Consider the following 17,997-nt stretch of genomic DNA (forward strand, 5'->3'; position numbering starts at 1 on the left):
TTGGTTTCACGGCCACAACCCAGCCCTTCAGGGGTGGCGGACCTATTAAGATGGCCTGCCTGAGAAGGCTGCTGGATCCAGCAGGATTCCAAAAAGCCTTGGAGAGTTTTAATGTTGATGCTGCCAGTGATTCTTTCAATGCCATGGTGGAAACCTGGAACAGGGAACTCACCAGAGCAGTAGACACAATTGCTCTTAAGCATCCCGACCTGCTTTCAAAGTGGCCTCTTAGTATACAGAGGAGTTGCGGGGTCTGAAGCAGCAAGGTAGGCAACTGGAACACATGTGGAGGAGAACACGGCTCGAATTTGACAGGACACAGCATAGAGCCCATTTGAAGGTTTATGCGGAAGTGGTGCGTGCAGCAAATGAACCCAATTCTGGTCTGTGCACATTGCTGGGCTGTGAGGAGTTTGAGTCAGGCTCCTTTTATTCAAACCAGTCCCTGAAGACTATGTTCTGCTGTGACACTTTTAATGGGTTATTTGTGGACAAAATCTCTTGTATTTGGGCCGACTTGGACTCTACTCTTTTGTTGAGTCTATTAAGGTGGTGTCCAGAAATCCCTCTTGCAGTATTAGAGTGAATCAGTTTCAATCTGTGATTCCTGAGGACGTGGACAAGCTGCTTGAGATGGTGCAGCCTACCACTTGTTCTCTGGATCCTTGCCTGACTTGTCTGCTTCTATCTAGCAGGGAAATTATTGGAGGTGGCCTAGCTGATATCATTAACTCATCGCTGAGGGGAGGGGAGGAGGCCTCCTTGTTTGAAGGAGGCAATGATTAGTAGATTACTTCTTAAGAAATAAGAAGTAATTAGATCTCTCAGTAATGGATAATTATAGGCTGGTCTCTAATCTCCCATGGTTGGGAAAGGTGACTGAAAGAGTGGTGGCTAACAAGCTCTAGGCTAACAAGCTCCAGTTTCCTCCAGTTTTGGAGGAAACTGATTATTTAGACCCATTTCAAACTGGCTTTAGAGAGGGCTATGGGGTTGAAAATGACCTTGGTCAGCCTGATGGATTACCTTTACCAGAGAATCAACAGAGGGGGTGTGAATCTGTTGGTTCTTTTGGGTCTCTTGGTGATATTCGATACCATCGACCATGGTATCCTTCTTGATCACCTGGGAGAGTTGGGGATAGGAAGTACTGCTCTACAGTGGTTCCGCACCTATCTCTTAAGCAGATTCCAGATGGTGGAGCTTGGTGACATTTGCTCTTTCAAATGGGAGCTATTATATGAAATCCCTCAGGGTTCCATTCTGTCACCAATGCTTTTTAATATCTCTATGAAACTGCTGGGTGAGGTCATCAGGAGATTTGGTGCAGGGTGTTATCAGTATGCTGATGATACTCAAATCTATTTCTCCTCCTCCTCCTCCTCCTCCTCCTCCTCCTCCTCCTCCTCCTCCTCCTCCTCAGGAAATGACATTCTCTTCCTAAATGCCTGCCTACAGGCAGTAATGGGCTGGATGAGGGACAACAAATTGAAGCTGAATCCAAGTAAGACGGAGGTGCTCATTTTGGGGATCGAAATTTGAGGGATGTATTAGATCTTCCTGTGCTAGATGGGGGTACACTTTCCCATAAGGGACAGGTACACAGCTTGGGAGTGCTCTTAGATCCAGGCCTCACCTTGGCATCTCAGGTGGAGGCTATGGCCAGGAGCACTTCCCATCAGCTTTGGCTGATTTGACAGCTGTGGCCATACCTTGAAGAGAATGATCTCAAAACAGTGGTGCATCAGCTGGTAACCTCCAGACTTGACTATTGCAATGTGCTCTCCATGGGGCTGGCTTGAAACTTAAGTTAGTTCAAAATGTGGCAGCCAGATTGGTCTCTGGGGTAACCTGGAGAGACCATATTATGCCTGTTCTCAAATAGCTGCATTGGCTGCCAGTATGTTTCCAGGCAAAACACAAATGCTTGCAGCTGGGCTGGGAGACTTCAGGGCTCCCAGCCGGTGCTGAGGAAATCCCCATGATGCACCATTCACTTGTGTAGTGCATTATGGGAGTTCTGGGGGCCAGAGTGACGCATCCCAGCCTACTGCCTGAGGAGGCAGCTAGACATCTGGGTGCACGATCTCCATACCCAGACCAAACGTGAGGATTGTCTGTGGGAGAGGTAAGCTTTTTAAAGTTTCCTTCCCTGCCCCTTCAAGCCCTTTCTTATGGATCACGAGAAAGGGTCCCCTTGCCCTTTTGAATGTGTTTTAAAATTCAGATCAATAGAGAGGTGTGTGCTTTGTTGTTCTGAAAATATGTCCCCATTATTGTAATAGGAGGTTAGGTTTTGGCACATGTTGCCAGACATGGTAGAAGAAGCAGGACTTGAAGCTTTGGGCATGGAATGTCTCAAAAAACATTGTGGCTGCCTGCCCAACCTAAAGAGCTCCTTTCGATGCTAAGAAGAAGGGGAAATAAAAAGAATGCTAGTGGGAAATCCAGAACAGTTGGTTGTGATGCATGTTTCCACTTCTGTGCAGTCACAAAATCATGGGTCAGTTGGAGATTTTAGCAGGCTCTGCAGCTCAACAAAAGAGGTAAATTACACAGCCAGTGCTGCCACAGGGGCAGCATGGGTATAAAATGTATTCAGGGTAGGAAAATGTTAGGTTATTATGTATTAGCTCGTTAGCAGCTCATGTATTATCGCTGTGTAGTCCAGCCACAACCCAATGTTCTATAGTTGTCTAGAGCCTTTAGTCTATGTGCTGTCAAATTATGCAGATGCAGGGGGCATCCTCTCTCCCAGCCAATCCAGAGTAAATAGCACCAGAGTAAGACGTTGTTCTGCCCTTTTGTTCTTAGTGCAGATTCCCAGGGCTGCCACCACGGGACAGAAGCACTCTAAGATGGGTCCTTGTAATTAAATAATAGGCTTTTATAGTTAGAAAAAGTCTTTTCACCTAGCAATCAACTTCCCACCATTCATCATCTTGAAGAATTTATCCCCTGGGCTTTGATCTCAATTTGAAATGTGAACTCCTCTAAACTGCAGAACCTCTGAGATGCGAGTTATCTTGCATTCTTGGAAGAAAAATAAAGCCTTTATAAACTAACTAACTGGAACGATCTCTTGGTCCAGGACACAACCACCTAAGAGCAGGGGAAAGTGGCCACAGTTGGGAAGACCCTTAAGTGATAAACAATTTCTTCCCAGGCTTGTCCCATGGCTCTGGGATGAGGGGAAGGTGTCTTCACCTAATTTTAGTTCCTTATCTTTGCTTCATTCTGTTTTATGGAGAAAGGGCTACAATGAGTAGGGATGTGCTCAAACATGATTTGACATCTGAATCATGGACACATCCCTTTAAAAATGAGGGCTTACTCAGCCCCTTTAAAGTGGAGGAGCATGTGTATGCCAGCATTGTGCAGGAGCAGCTGGGAGATGCCCCAATAGTGTGAGGGCATAGCTGGGGTGAGTGCCAGGATTACGGCAATGGCAGCAGTCACAGGAGGAGTAGGTAAGGGCCTGTTTTAAAGGGGCTGTCCTCTTTTTAAAAGGGATGTGCTGACAATTCGAATGCCAAATTGTGTTTTGGCATATCCCTATCAGTAATACATGCCTATGTATTGTGCACTATGTATTGTGCACTATGTATTGTGCTTGTGCACTATTGAAAAATATTGGAACCACTGTGATACAATAGGTATTGGGTCTTTGGGCTCTTTAAAATATAATTATTGGTGTTGTAAATAATCATCAGTAAAAATCTCCATAGACGTCTAAGGGGAAATACTTTTTTTTAATCGGCAAAAATTTGGCAGACACATAATGGATGGTGGCCTGACTATGTGTATATATTTAATTTAAATCAAATATTTCCATCTGTTGATTTTTAATTAATTTTAAAAGTAATCTGGAAATTGTACTCAAATCCAAGAATCATGACAGAAAAGTTATGTAATGTCCAAGAATCACAAAGGAAGTTATGTCACATCTGAGAATCTATTTTACATTGAATCTAATTTAGAATCTAATTTACATTGGTAAGAACATTAAATTGCCTAAATAATTTTTTTAAAATGCACAGGCAGGAAGGCAGCCAGGTGGCAGGAGATGGCAACTGGGGGAAAAGACTGTTCAAACTGCCGGAAGTTGTGGATGCCATTTTAAATTTCTGCTGCCATTTTGTCTTCCAATTCACCAATATTTTTAATATTATCCTGATATTTCTGAGATCTTATCAGATAATTGGCCTCTAAATATTGGATCTGATTTATTTCCAATTATATCCAATATTGCTGATATTGTTCTGATATTTGATATATCCAATGCACAGACCTAGTAATACAGTAGCCAAGAATCAATTTCCTTTCTTTACTTTGTTTCTAACAGTTTCTGGCACTACCAAGAACTGCCCTGATATTGAAAATCAGGGAATAGTATGATGCCTCACAAATATTTGTGTTGGTAGAGTTCAGGTATTATAGCTTTTTCAAGGATTCAATTTGATCCAGCCAGTTTTAGATATTTTTCAATATCCTGTTTCTTCATGAATGTCTCGCAAACCCCTGCTTGTGGTTGATGTACATTAAACTGATTTGCATGGGTAAACTGGACTCCGTTTAATACTTAGGGCAGTCTCAATTGATTTGCAATGCAAATATAAAACTTAGCTAGGACATTCATTCACATTATGAAAACCTCTCTTGCAACTTGTTTTTTTGTATGAACATAAGGTAAATAGAAGGAAAGGTGGTCAGAGGCAACTCAAATCTTGTGCTTTACAATGTTCACCAAAGTTGTCAAACTTTCATTGCAAAAGTTTATGACATTCTTATTCCACCATTTCCCCAATAACCCTATATGGTTCACCCTCTTTTATTCTCACAACAATCCTGTGAGGTAGGTTAGGCTTTTTGCCCAGGCATTTATTTGATTCTCTGCTGCTGCTCTTTATAGTTTTTATTGCTTTTATGTTTTTGTTTAAAAATTTTAAAATCATATTTGTTTAATATTTTTCCCCACTTAATATTTTAATTGTGTCTTTTTTACCATCTTGTGTTAAAAAAATTTTTTTTTTTGCTGTAAACCGCCTTGGGATTGCTTTAATGAAAGGCGGTATATAAATTTAACAATCAATCAATCAATCAACCAATCAATCAATCAATAAGAGAGTGTGACTGGCCCATGCTGAGTGGGGATTTGAACCTGGGTTTCCCCGACCCTAGTCCAGCTCTTGAACATTACACTGCATAGGCAGTTTTAATGAAATTTGTATCCCCACTATTTGTTGTTAGTTCCAGTAATAGCTTACTAATGATATGTATGCACAAGTAAAAAAATGATCCAGTGTACTTCATGTTACATTATGCTTCTTAAGAGCCCATCAGTATGACAGACTGCAATTTTATTTTTCCATAAAATATATTCTTTGTCCCTGTTCTTGTAGTCTCCTAAATTTCTGGCTTCCTCGCACCTCTTTTGATGTAAGTGGCTGATCTCTTCTGATGTCACAGTGAAGCCTGGGTCGTTCAGTGCCAGAAAACTGAATGCTTTGGAGGCCTCATGAGATTGAAGAACTGTAGAAACTATCACATTAATAAATTCTGTTATAATAAATGATGTCATTCGTGTTTGCAGTTTTAAATAGCAAGTTGTTTATATAACTTAACTGAGTGGTTTCAATTAGAAGGGACGGCTTACATTTGCTGCTTATATATGTGACATTTTCTTATTATTAAGGGAAATAAAGATTTGCCTTAATAGTATCTTTGAAAGAATTAATTTGGATATTAGCTAATATATTTTCTTTTGGAATTGGACTCCTTTATCTTCCCAAACTCTTCAAAATCTCAGACCTACATACCTTCATCTCCCATGTCATTGTTGCTTATATTCTGTTTTTCAATAAAAAGTTCTCAAAGTGGTTTATATAGCAATAAGAAAATGGTTCTTGAGCCAATGAGGTTCATTTGTGGGCCCCACCAGCACATGTGCCAACATTGTGTCAAGGCAGAATGACCTCAGCAAGGAGCAGGGCCTTTTGATGGGAGCCTTGAGTAGAATGTGTTTCTGAGAAAACCTGTAGTCAACATTGCTGGTAACTTTTCTAATGTGATACAAAGTCTTTTGTTCTTGTTTTTTTAATTGCCTGGAAGCTGATGGGATATTCCTCTGAATTTTCAGTAAACTGAAATGTATTGAGTTGGGGTATATTCTTAAGAAAAATACTGACAGTTTTACATCCTTTCAGTTTCTTGGTCAGAATATTCTAATAAATTCTTCATTTGACCTACTGTTGACACCATATTGGTTTAAGGCAATTAAATTCAACACTATTCCTTGAGGCAAGGATGTAGGTTAGACTTATTGATGAACACATGTCTGTCTGCCAGATGTTTTCTTTTTCCTTCTTTCTCCCCTACTGGCAAAATCTTCTATTTTATATTCTGCTCAGCACCTTCTTTGCAGAAGCCTTATTGTTAGACTGAGTAGCAATGTTCCGGTCTGAGCACGACATGATAGACCAACATATGAATGGATCCCCAATGTAAACTGAAGCTAAACAATATCTGCAAAAAAATAATACATATGACATGCTCATAAATAGGGTGGATTTACTGTAAATCCCTGGTTGGCAATGAGTTTTTTAAAAGAGCCATATTTTGAATTGACTTGGGGTCGAAAGGTTGCCAGCGTGGCTCTGCCCACTGTTGCAGAATGGCATGAGTTCCAACTGAAAGGCAGGTAACAGCTCCCTCATTCCTTCTGAGGGAATGCGGGGAGCAACAGAAGTTTTTTGCAGAATTCTTAGGAACACAGGAAGCTGCGAATTCTTAGGAACACAGGAAGGTTGTAGGCAGGAATCTCCCTCAGCCCTGTCTTGGAGAAGCCAGATAGAGAACTTGGAACCTTCTCCTCTTCCCAGAGTGGCTCCATCCCTTGAGGGGAATATCTTTACAGTGCTCACACTTGTAGTCTCCCATTTATATGCAGCCATGGTGGACCCTGCTTAGCTAAGGTGGTATAGTGGTTAGAGTGCTGGACTAGGACCAGGGAGACCCGAGTTCAAATCCCCATTCAGCCATGAGACTTGCTGGGTGACTCTGAACCAGTCACTTCTCTCTCAGCCTAACCTACTTCACAGGGTTGTTGTGAGGAGAAACTTAAGTATGTAATACACCTCTCTGGGCTCCTTGGAGGAAGAGCAGGATATAAAATGTTGTTGTAATTATCATTAATAATAATAATAATAATAATTAATAATGGGACAAGTCATGTTTGCTACCACAAGACCAGCTCTTCTCTCTTATTTAGCTGCTTGCTCCCATTTGCCTCTGATTTCCTCACCCATAGTTAACTGTTGAGATGGATAAGCAGACAACTTTGTCAATGTCTCTGTCATGTTAGCATGGAAGCAGTATGTGTGTGGAGTGTAGATGTTGAGGCCTATGCCTTGTGGGGAGGGGGACTGCTGAAGTTGTCTTGCAGGAAAAATCCCAGCTGAATAGTTGATAAAGAAAAAAGCTCCCTGGCAGCAGAAGAAATGCTGGAGGAAGATAGGAAGATCCTGGGACTTGGATTGTGTTTGAGGGTCACCAGTTTTCCATCCTCATTAGCAGAACATACATACCACACAGATATTTGTCCATGTCAGATAGAGGCGCTCATATAGCTTGCGAACCATGATGAGTCATGTTCAAACTGCATTTTTGCAATGTGTGTTAGGCATGCAGCAGCAGCCCCGCCTTTGGAGGTAGTGCGCGTTTGCTTTGCAATGGCTCACAACTGGCATGCCTAGCACACATAAGTGGCTCACAAGTTCCCAGCACCTGGGAATTGTGCAGGCAGTAGGGTTGCAGTGTGTCAGACTGGACATGTTGCTGCTGTTCTGCAACTCTGTCAGAGATCCACCATGTCTACTGGACCCCTTACTCTCCCCTGCCATTTCCTCTCTTCCTCTTTACCTGCTACACGATAGAAATAAGGAACAGTCTGCATTGCCTCCTCTTCCTCTGAAGGAAGCACTCAACCAGCCGGCTGCCCTACCAGCTGAGCCTCAATTTTGAAGCCACATGTTCTTCCCTTTAGCTTCCCTTCTAGGTGCCTGAGTGGCCCGAATAATCCCAGAAGTAAATGGGCATCTAGTAGGATGCATCAGGCGTCTAGTAGGACTGCTTTTCTTCTAGGACTTTTTTCCTTTTAAGATCCTGCTCAGGGTTGTACTGAACTAAGACCTGAACAGATCATATTTTCCAACCGGCCTTATTCCATGCAATTAGGTACATGAGTTCCTCAATGCTTGAAAGTCATATTTAAATTATGCATAGAGGAGCCTTTCAGACATCCTCTCCAAACCATTAGGCAACAGTGCAAGAGGGGCAAGACGTGTGCACTCATGGCATATTCACATCTGCAATTGCATGGGATAGGGATAATCAGGGAGTATAGTCTATTTTGATACTAAGAGTTTCAGGACAAGCATGCTCGACATAATAAAAACAAGTAATTTGTTTGTAATACAAGCTCATTATGTGCAAATTTCACTAGGAGTGGAGGGAATGATTACAATTGCCCCTCCCTCTCCTGCTCCTCTGAACAAGTGATCTGTCAAAGCTGGCAGCACTGACCATCTGTTTGACAAGGAGATCCTCATGGGTAGGACTATGAATTCGAGTGAGGATCTCTGCCTTGGGGCAATGTGTTTTAAGAATGGAACTGTATTCTTCCGTGGCTGAACCTAATCCCATTGCCCTTTTTAACATAAACAGGATTAAAGAAGAGCTTTAGTATTCAAATTAGAAGGCTTTGAAGATGTAGTGTAGCATATGTCTAATTGGATTATTATTTTTTAAAAGAACTTTCGGAGTTATAGCATTTTTAAATGCTGTATTATCCTCACTTTAGGCAGGAGCTAGGCAAGTCAGATTTATTGTAATTAATGTGTTTGACCTTAAAAGTTATCCCAGATGATCTGGGCTATCATAATATGAAATTAGTTTTCCCAGGGATTTGTAAGTACCTAAAATAGTTGGAACAAATTACAAGCATTAAGCATTATCAAATCAGAGAGCTGCCAGCCACAAAAAGAAGCTTCTGTATCATACAGGTTGCTGGAAGAAGGGTGATGGAGCTATTAGAAAGGTATGAGAGAATTGCTTTTACATTGGGTTCTTCATCAAAGACTCTTGAGAAAATTTAGCAGTCATGGGATAAGGGGACAGGTTCACTTGTGGATTGGTAACTGCTTAAAGGTCAGGAAAGGATAGGAATAAATGGGCAGTATTCTAAATGGAGGGAAGTAAGAAGTGGGGTTCCCCAGGGATTGGTACTGGGACTAGTGCTCTTTAACTTGTTCATAAATGATCTAGAAGTTGGAGTAAGCAGTGAGGTGGCCAAATTTGTAGATGACACCAAACTAGGGTAGCGAAATCCAAAAGAGATTGTGAGGAGCTCCAAAAGGATCTCTCCAAATTGGAGGAGTGGGCAACAACATGGCAAATGTGGTTCAATGTTAACAAGTGTAAAGTGATACATATTGGGCAAAAAAACCCAACTGCACATATACGCTGATGGGGTCTGAGCTGTCAGTGTCTGACCAGGAGAGGGATCTTGGGGTCCTGGTTGACAGCTCATTGAAAGCATTGACTACATGTGAGAAGGCTGTGAAAAATGCCAATTCCATGCTTGGAATCATTAGGAAGAGGATTGAAAATAAAACTGCTAATATTATAATACCTTTATACAAAACTATGGTGTGGCCACATTTGGAATACTGCATGAAGTTCTGGTCACCATATCTGAAGAAGGACATTGTAGGACTGGAAAAGGTGCAGAAGAGGGCAACTAAGATGTTCAGGGGCCAGGAGTACCTTCCTTATGAGGCAAGGCTACAACACCTGGGACTTCTTAGTTTAGAAAAAAGATGACTGAGGAGAAAAATGATAGAGGTCTATAAAATCTTGCATGGTGCAAAGAAAGTTGATAGAGAGAATCTTTTCTCCCTCTCGCATAACACTAGAACCAGGGGTGATCCCATGAAACTGGTTGCCAAGAAATTTAGGACCAACAAAAGGAAGTACTTTTTCACACAACTTATAATCAACCTGTAGAATCTACTGCCACAAGATGTGGTTACAGCCAACAGCCTGGGTGGCTTTAAAAGGGGTTTAGACAAATTCATGGAGGACAGATATATCAATGGTTACTAGTCTGAGGACTATAGGCCACCTCCAGCCTCAGAGGCATGATGCCTCTAAATACCATTTGCAGGGGAGTAACAGCAGGAGAGAGGGCATGCCCACAGCTCTTAACTGAGGGCTTCTCAGAGGCATCTAGTGGGCCACTGTGTGAAACAGGATGCTGGACTAGATAGGCCTTGGGATCCAGCAAGGCTTGCCTTATGTTCTTATGTGGGTGCATCTAGGAGACTCTCTTACATTTAGCAGAGGAAGAGCAACTGTCCCTATCCAATCCCAGCACAGTATTTTTCAGTGGCTGTTTGTGATGTTTATCTTGTGTTTCTTTTTAGATTGTGAGCCCTTTGGGAGAAGGAACACCCTCCCAAACCACAACTGTAAATCACATGTAAACCACAACCTTTTGCTGTTGAGAAGCAGTAAATAAATATAATAATAATCTAGGTGTATTGTGGAGCACCTAGAGTCCTTGACTAATGTGACAATGCCTCATTGCGTGCAAAGACAAAGAGAGAAAGAGAAGTGAGAGAAAAGTGGAAGAATTCTTTATACACTGAAAAAGAACTATAGGAATCCATCTTGTGCCCACCAAAGTCAGACACTGGTAGAAACACCAAGGCAGTCCCTTTGATATCACTTGTATTGAATTCTGCGGACAATTAAAAACTGTTGATATTTGTCAGTGCATGCCTTCATCTGACAAGAGCAATCCAAGCATGGGAACAGGCTGTTATGAGATAAGAAAACTTTTGGTTGAGATTCTCTGTTCACAAAAAGTTACTACTCTCTCTTTCACACTCACACAGGCGAATACAGAAAAATACATACTTACCTACTGCACAGAGCCCCACCAATGGAAGAGTGGGACATGTTCTACTCCGTGCTGCTGCAAAGGCCATCAGTGCTGCTCACGGGTGTGGAGAGCCTCCATGGCTCCTAAGAATTGTGCCAGAGCGGTAGGACTGATTTATCCTTTGAGAATGATGGGAGCATCAGCATAACAGCTCTGACACAATCCCTAGAGCCACAGGGGCTCTCCATGCTCACTAGCAGCACTGACAAGCTTTGCAGCAATATGAAGCCAGCACATATACCCCACTCTTTCATCAGCAGGATGCTGCCCAGTGTGTAAGGGCATGGTTTTACACATAAGTACATTGTGAGATATATACAGTTCTCAGACATTTTGCACATATTCTGGTTTTTAACATGACCATTTCTGAACATTTTTATTGGGAAATCACATTTTTAATCAAAAATAAAATCTAAACGCAAACTTATTTAGGTTACCAAATCCAAGGTCTATTTGATCTTTTAAAAAATGGGCTCTTACTCTGCTTGGAATGATCTCTCATTTTAAAAACAAGTTATGTAACCTAGACATCCAAATGCAAAGAAATGAGTTTCCACAAATAAATGGCAAGACATTCATTTTCTGTCTCTGAGGGCTAGATCCAATTTCCTTTTAAGTGACAGCGAGCCTTTTCATTGATTTTAGTAGGAATTAGATCAGACCTACTTTTAGCAATTAGTTCCTTATTATAAAAAGAATCGTACTTTTTACTCAGCCATTGAAAATTATCAGAACTAACTTCAACAATAGAAGTACAACATACCATTCTCCCAGGGTAAAGAACAGGCTCCACACTATGATCTAGGGGTGTGGATGAACCAAAAATCATGGTTCGGTTGGAATTTGAATCAAATTCAAACCAAACTGTGTGCTGAAGAACTGGTTCGGTCAAACCGGCTGGCCAGTCTAGTCCATTCGACCAAACTGGTTCAGTGGTTCAAGTAGCTAATACTTGTAAAGAGGAATACAGTGAGGAGTCCTCTTTACAAATAAGGGGGTTGGGGTCTAGGGGTCCTGGGAATCTGGAACCTCTAAGGGGCAGCTGAGTGGGGACAGTAAGAGAAGCAGTAAGGGTTTTACTTAGTTGGCGAGCATGCATGTGATACTTTATTAGCAAGACACTTTGCGGGCAGCTTGCTAACAAGGCATCGCACGTGCTTGGGTTGCATGGTGGGGGCGGAGCAGCGGCACTGGCAGTTGTGCCAGCCACATAAAACCCTTACTTCCCCCCAGGTCAAAGGCAGAACCATTTGACAGAGGATAGGGATGTGCGAAATGATTTGTACCCGAATCTGGCTGATTTGGTTGATTTGTAGACAAAACAAATCACCCCTGTCCGCAATTGCCGAGATTTGGGTATAAAGCAAATCACCCCAGATTTGGACCCAAAAAATTCAGAGATCTGGACCTCCATTTTGTGGCCAAAGTGGGTTGGGTGGTAGTGCCCAATGGGTGGAAGCTACCAACCAAATTTCAAAGAAATTTGGCAAAGGGGTGATTTTTAAATGATTTTTGAAGTTTGTGCATCTTTAAGCTTTTTCCCATAGGGAATAATGGGGATTTCGGCAGCCTTAGTTATAACTCCCCGAGGGGTGGTGGCGGCACCAGGGTCATTTTAAAAGAATTTTTGAAAATGGCATGTCTTTCTGGCAGATTTAGGGCAGAAAAGGGGTTTCGGGGGCAGAAGAGTGGGTCAGGTGGTAGTGCCCCAATTGGTGTCTTGTACCCCCCAGATTTCAAAGAAATTGGTGAAAGCTGTGATTTTTAAAGAATTTCTGGTTTTTTCACATCTTTAAGCTTTCCCCCCATAGGGAATAATGGGGATTTCAGAGCCCCATAACTCCACTTGAGGGACACCAGGGTGGCCCAGAGTGAGTGGTGGTGTAGTGCACATAGGGTGCCAACCACCCACAAACCCACAAGCCCATGGGGCACTGGGTTTTGGTGTTTCTGAGGTGTTCTGAGAGTAGATTTTCTGATAGGAAATGAGAGTAGATTCAGTGTCGATTCAATGTGGATCAAAAACAAATCGGGGGTGTATCTATTCGGGTACAAATTGAAAGAAAAAAATCAATTTGTGCACATCCCTAACAGAGGGATGCTTCACATGATATCGAACCTCATCTGACCTTCAAGCATGCTTCTTGGAAGATCCAGTGGCAGAAAAAATGCCAAAGGCCAAAAGTAACAGTAGGGAAACAGGGCTAATAAAAATGTCACAGAGGAGTGAGCAAGCTTTCAAGCAGCCCAGAACTATTTTGCAGGCTCAGTGTTAAGCAAGTAAAAGAATGGAGGGGAAAGGGAGATAAGAACATTTCTGGGCAAGATGAAAAGTCCCAAGGCTGCCCTTTGTAAGATGGAGTGGAGGAGGTGTCATGCAGCCTTCATTAGATTAGCCCAATCATAGGTGCAAAGCAGATCTAAAGTCTCATCTTTGTCTCCGGAGGGAGGGGAGCAGTGAGCAATGGAATTTTCTCTTGAAGATATAAATGCTAAGCAGTTATTTTGATTGGTCTTGAGTGCTAAATACATGCATCTCCTTCCTTTATGTTAGTGCTGAAAACAGTCAACCAAAGTGATCTAGAGAACAGTGCACTCTATATTCCAAAGCACTGTGTCCATGATTTGCCCCATTTTGAGGTTGTATTTATTTGTTTTTGATTTATATCCCATTCTTCTGGAGCAGTATACATGATTATGGGTCACATGGTTACGGGTTCATGGTCACAATAACCCTGTGAGGTAGGCTAACTGGGAGATAAGTGACTGGCCCAGAGTCACTCAGTGAGTGTCATGGCTGGGGGGGGGGATTTGAACTCAGATCTCCCCAATCTTAGACCAGCACTAACCACCATACTACACTGGCTCTGTGGTTTTGAATTCTCTACCAAAGGCCAAATCAGTCGGATGTCCTCATCTCACATTTCCTGCCTCCATCCTTTCTTTCAACGTTTCACAACCCTTTCACAGAGTTGTGAAATGTGAATAGGCTCTTCTATCTGGATGTTACATCTGAAAGAATATATTCAGAAGCTATATTTGCAATTGTTATTGTTGCAATTGTTTAGAATACAAAAGCCAACCCACAATTCACTATCATTGCAGTTTCACTGAGGTCTATTGAATTACCCGAGAACAAATAATCTGCAGACTTCTCTGTTTAACTTCTCTCGTTTCCCCTTATACCAAATAGCATTTGAAAATGACAGCATGAGTCACCACTAGTGATTGAACTGAAATTTAGAATTACTTGTTTTGGCATATTCATTTGTTCTAACTGTACAGTTTCAGTACTATTTCAGACAAAACTTTTTCACAACATTAAAAAAAGGATTCTGGACAGATGCAGAGAACATTGAGCAGCCAGCAACCTGAGGTCACCTGCCTTGCTGATGCATGCACAGAAGTTCTTTAATGTTAACTCCTCATTCCTGATAGAACTGTCATGGATTGCTGTGCATTGCATGATCAACTCACCTGATCAAGATGCCTTTTGTATGGAGCCTATTGTCTCTAGCTGGGTCAATTCCCATTTGTTTGGTTGTTTTGCAAATGTTTATGCTGTTGGTATTTCCATGCAGATCTAAACCCATCTTTACTTCTCAGGTGTGTTCCCAGTAAGGTTGCATTTCCAAGCAGCTCTCTCCCATGTGTGGTGCTAATGCTATTATGGATTGCACGCAGGGGAGGTGAAATCAAACTACAAGTCCTAGAAGGCAATACAATAATATGCATGCATGTGGCATCAACAGCACCCATGCACCAAGGAGTTGGGAGAGAACTCTGAAAAAACAGGCAAGCTTTTCCCAAGTGTTTGTCAAGAAAGCCAAACCAATTTTGAATCAAGCTGAAGGGAGTTCAACCGTCACTAGACAGCTAGTGCTTCTGGTCTGTTGACATCTTTAACTGCAATCTACATTAGTATCGCTTCATCCATATTTTAAGAACTTTCTTTTTAGATGGGGAAGGAAACATGCCTCCAGCCATTGGATAAGATTCCAGGTTTTGTTTTGATTTTAAATGTAGCATATTTGTTATATTTGCTGCCTAATCTGCCCACATATTTTCTAGGTATCAGAGTTAGAGAAGCAATTATTTTCATAAACATATGAATCTAATGGATATGCAAAATGTTTGAGCACAGTTTTGATATATTGCCGTCTAGAAACTTGCCGGGTCTCATTCTGAAGATGACAGCAAGTGCTTTATTTTGAAAATTATCTGGAGCGTTAAGCCTCTGTGGTGGGTTTTCTTAATCTCTGAGCTTTATGAAATGTCCTATCTCCAGTGCTTGGCTATAGATATGTCAATTTTGAAGGGGGAGGTTCATGGTAGAGAGGATTTTTCATTTACTTGCAAATCAAGACATTTACAGCCTGTCTGAATCACATGGATATCACATCTGCAGAAGCTTTCTTGGAGAAGACAGTTCATTAGATACTGTAATTATTTTAATATGACACCCCCCTCAGTATTGCTCTTTAAGAGAGATCAGTAAAAAGAAGTGAGGAAGCTGGCAAATAATACTATGCTATAGAAGGCCTGACAACTAACACACTGTCAACTTCAAAGCTTCCTCCAATCAAGTACTGTGAGGTGATAGTCATTGAATAGATGCCTGCATTACAGCAGTGAAAGGGAAATAATCATTCAGTTAAACCTTAGTACAAAAGCATGCTTGTCATAGTTTTTAAGTGCTCTGCCATAGCCGTAAAGATCTTCAGTGGGAGGGCTGTGTGTGTGTGTGTGTGTGTGAGAGAGAGAGAGAGAGAGAGAGAGAGAGAGAGAGAGAGAGAGATCCAGTCTGTCAAGGAAGATATTTATATTTATTTACTGGCAGGGTTCTTTATAGGCTGGGTCTGCAATGCAGGAGAAAGAAAAGCAATGAACTCAGGGCTGGTTCACTCATGCAAGTGCATCATTTGATTTCTCAACATTTGCTGATGTGCAGATAAATGTATGGATGACTCAAATGAAGAGCACTGTGTATGTGATGCTGTGAGATTATATGAAAAGTCTGTCTGCAGTTTTTAATCTGTGATGGCTTGTTCATGCAGGCAAGTCATCACCTGATGCTGCATGGTAAACTGGTCCTGTGGGAAGCTATACAACATGATGACACAGTGATTATATGACATGATTATAATAGTGCTCTGTGATCTGGTGTGAAAACCATACTTTGTAATTTATTTATTTAACACATTTGTATACCGCCCCAAACACAAGTTTTATTTCTTATTGGGACTATGGCATGGTGGGATCTCAAAGAATATTTGCACATGTGACAGGACAGAAGAAATCATATGGTTGCCTTTGCATATAACATGGAACCATGGGTCCAATGGACCTGCGGATCCACTCCCCCCTCCCCCTGCTCTCCCATCCGAATTTGGACGTCATGGAGAGAGCTCCCTCTCTGCAGTCGGTGAGACTGAAGAGAAGAGGGGAAACTGGCTGCCAGGGCTTCCTTCTTGATTGAAGGACAGTCCTGGCAGCCAATAGCAGGCAGCCGGAGCGTGGGAGGAGCTTCTTCCCTTAACTCCAGTTGCCAGGCAGCAAGACTGCGGTGCTTCATTTGGCCGTAACACAGGCACCACAGACCCATAGGTTCAGGTGGTGACCCTTTTTACAAACTGAAGGTACAAATAGCAGTCTGGTAAGGGAAACCATGGGTCCATTTTGTTGCGATATAATGGTTGCCCATATTCAGACAATTATAAATTGAAACTGGAGGGCCCTTCACCTCTGGTTCTGTGTTACTTGTGGATGCGGCCATTGATTTTCTTCCTTTAAGATTTAGGGCTTATTTACCCAAAGTGAGGTCAGAATAGTTAACAACTCAAAGTGGGTAACAATGCCTGATATCCAGACTAGTGTTGCTTGTGCTGAATAATATTTCACATGCCCATTTGGGGAAGGATTAGGATTAGGAGAATTTTCCAGTCCTCCATTTCTTTGACCAATGATGCTTTTCTTGGATCTCACTTAGAATTTTTCTTCTTCCATCATCTCACTTATCTATTGTTTCTGACCTCCCACTCTCTACTCCCTCCTCTCAATTCATTCTTTGCCCTCTTTCTCACTGTCATTTTATACCCTGCTCTCCCATGGCCAGCTGTCCTCCATTCTCCTATTGGGCCACCTTGCTACAGCTACCCCACTTCTGGGTCTTCTCATGGCCTTCCATCACCCATGCATAATATCAACTCTAGCCACCATATCCAATCCAGATGGACCCCTACTTGGTACATGTCTTTGAGGAGACCACTCTGATTGGTGATCTAGGCTCCCAGGTCCACTTTTAAAGTACCACTGCTCCTTCTACTAAATGCACACCCAAACAGGAATAGTAAATAGCCCTTTTCAGGCATTCTAACTGTGCCCACAATGAATGCGGTTAGGTGGAAAGGAGCAGGCTCCATCTCCTTACAGACAAACATTCCTTGAACAACTGAACAGAGCTTCCCTGCATCCAGCCACATGTGTGGTAAGCTTTGTCCATACTGTCAGGAACCCTGCCTTTGCACTCAGCTTGCCACCCTCCACCTGCACATGTTCATTGTACACATCATCTAAACCAAAAAATGGTTAGCATCACTCCCAGAAAATGCTCAGGGAGTATACCATTGGAGTACACCAGCAAATCCCATCCCCATACATCCCTGCCCCCATGCTACCTACAAGTACACTGGTCTGAAGAGACAAGCATTGTAGTCAGGGAGAGATCCTCCTTTTGATTAGGAATCACGGGGAGTATCTCTCCTTGCGAACAGCTCATCTCTTCAGACAAATAGCAATAACAATAGCACTTACATTTATATACCGCTTTATAGCCGGAGCTCTCTAAGCGGTTTACAATGATTTAGCATATTGCCCCCAACATTCTGGGTACTCATTTTACTGACCTCAGAAGGATGGAAGGCTGAGTCAACCTTGAGCCCCTGGTCAGGATCGAACTTGTAACCTTCTGGTTACAGGGTGGCAGTTTTACC

The sequence above is a fragment of the Hemicordylus capensis genome, chromosome 1 (assembly GCF_027244095.1).
Source record: "Hemicordylus capensis ecotype Gifberg chromosome 1, rHemCap1.1.pri, whole genome shotgun sequence".
NCBI classification, from domain to species: domain Eukaryota; kingdom Metazoa; phylum Chordata; class Lepidosauria; order Squamata; family Cordylidae; genus Hemicordylus; species Hemicordylus capensis.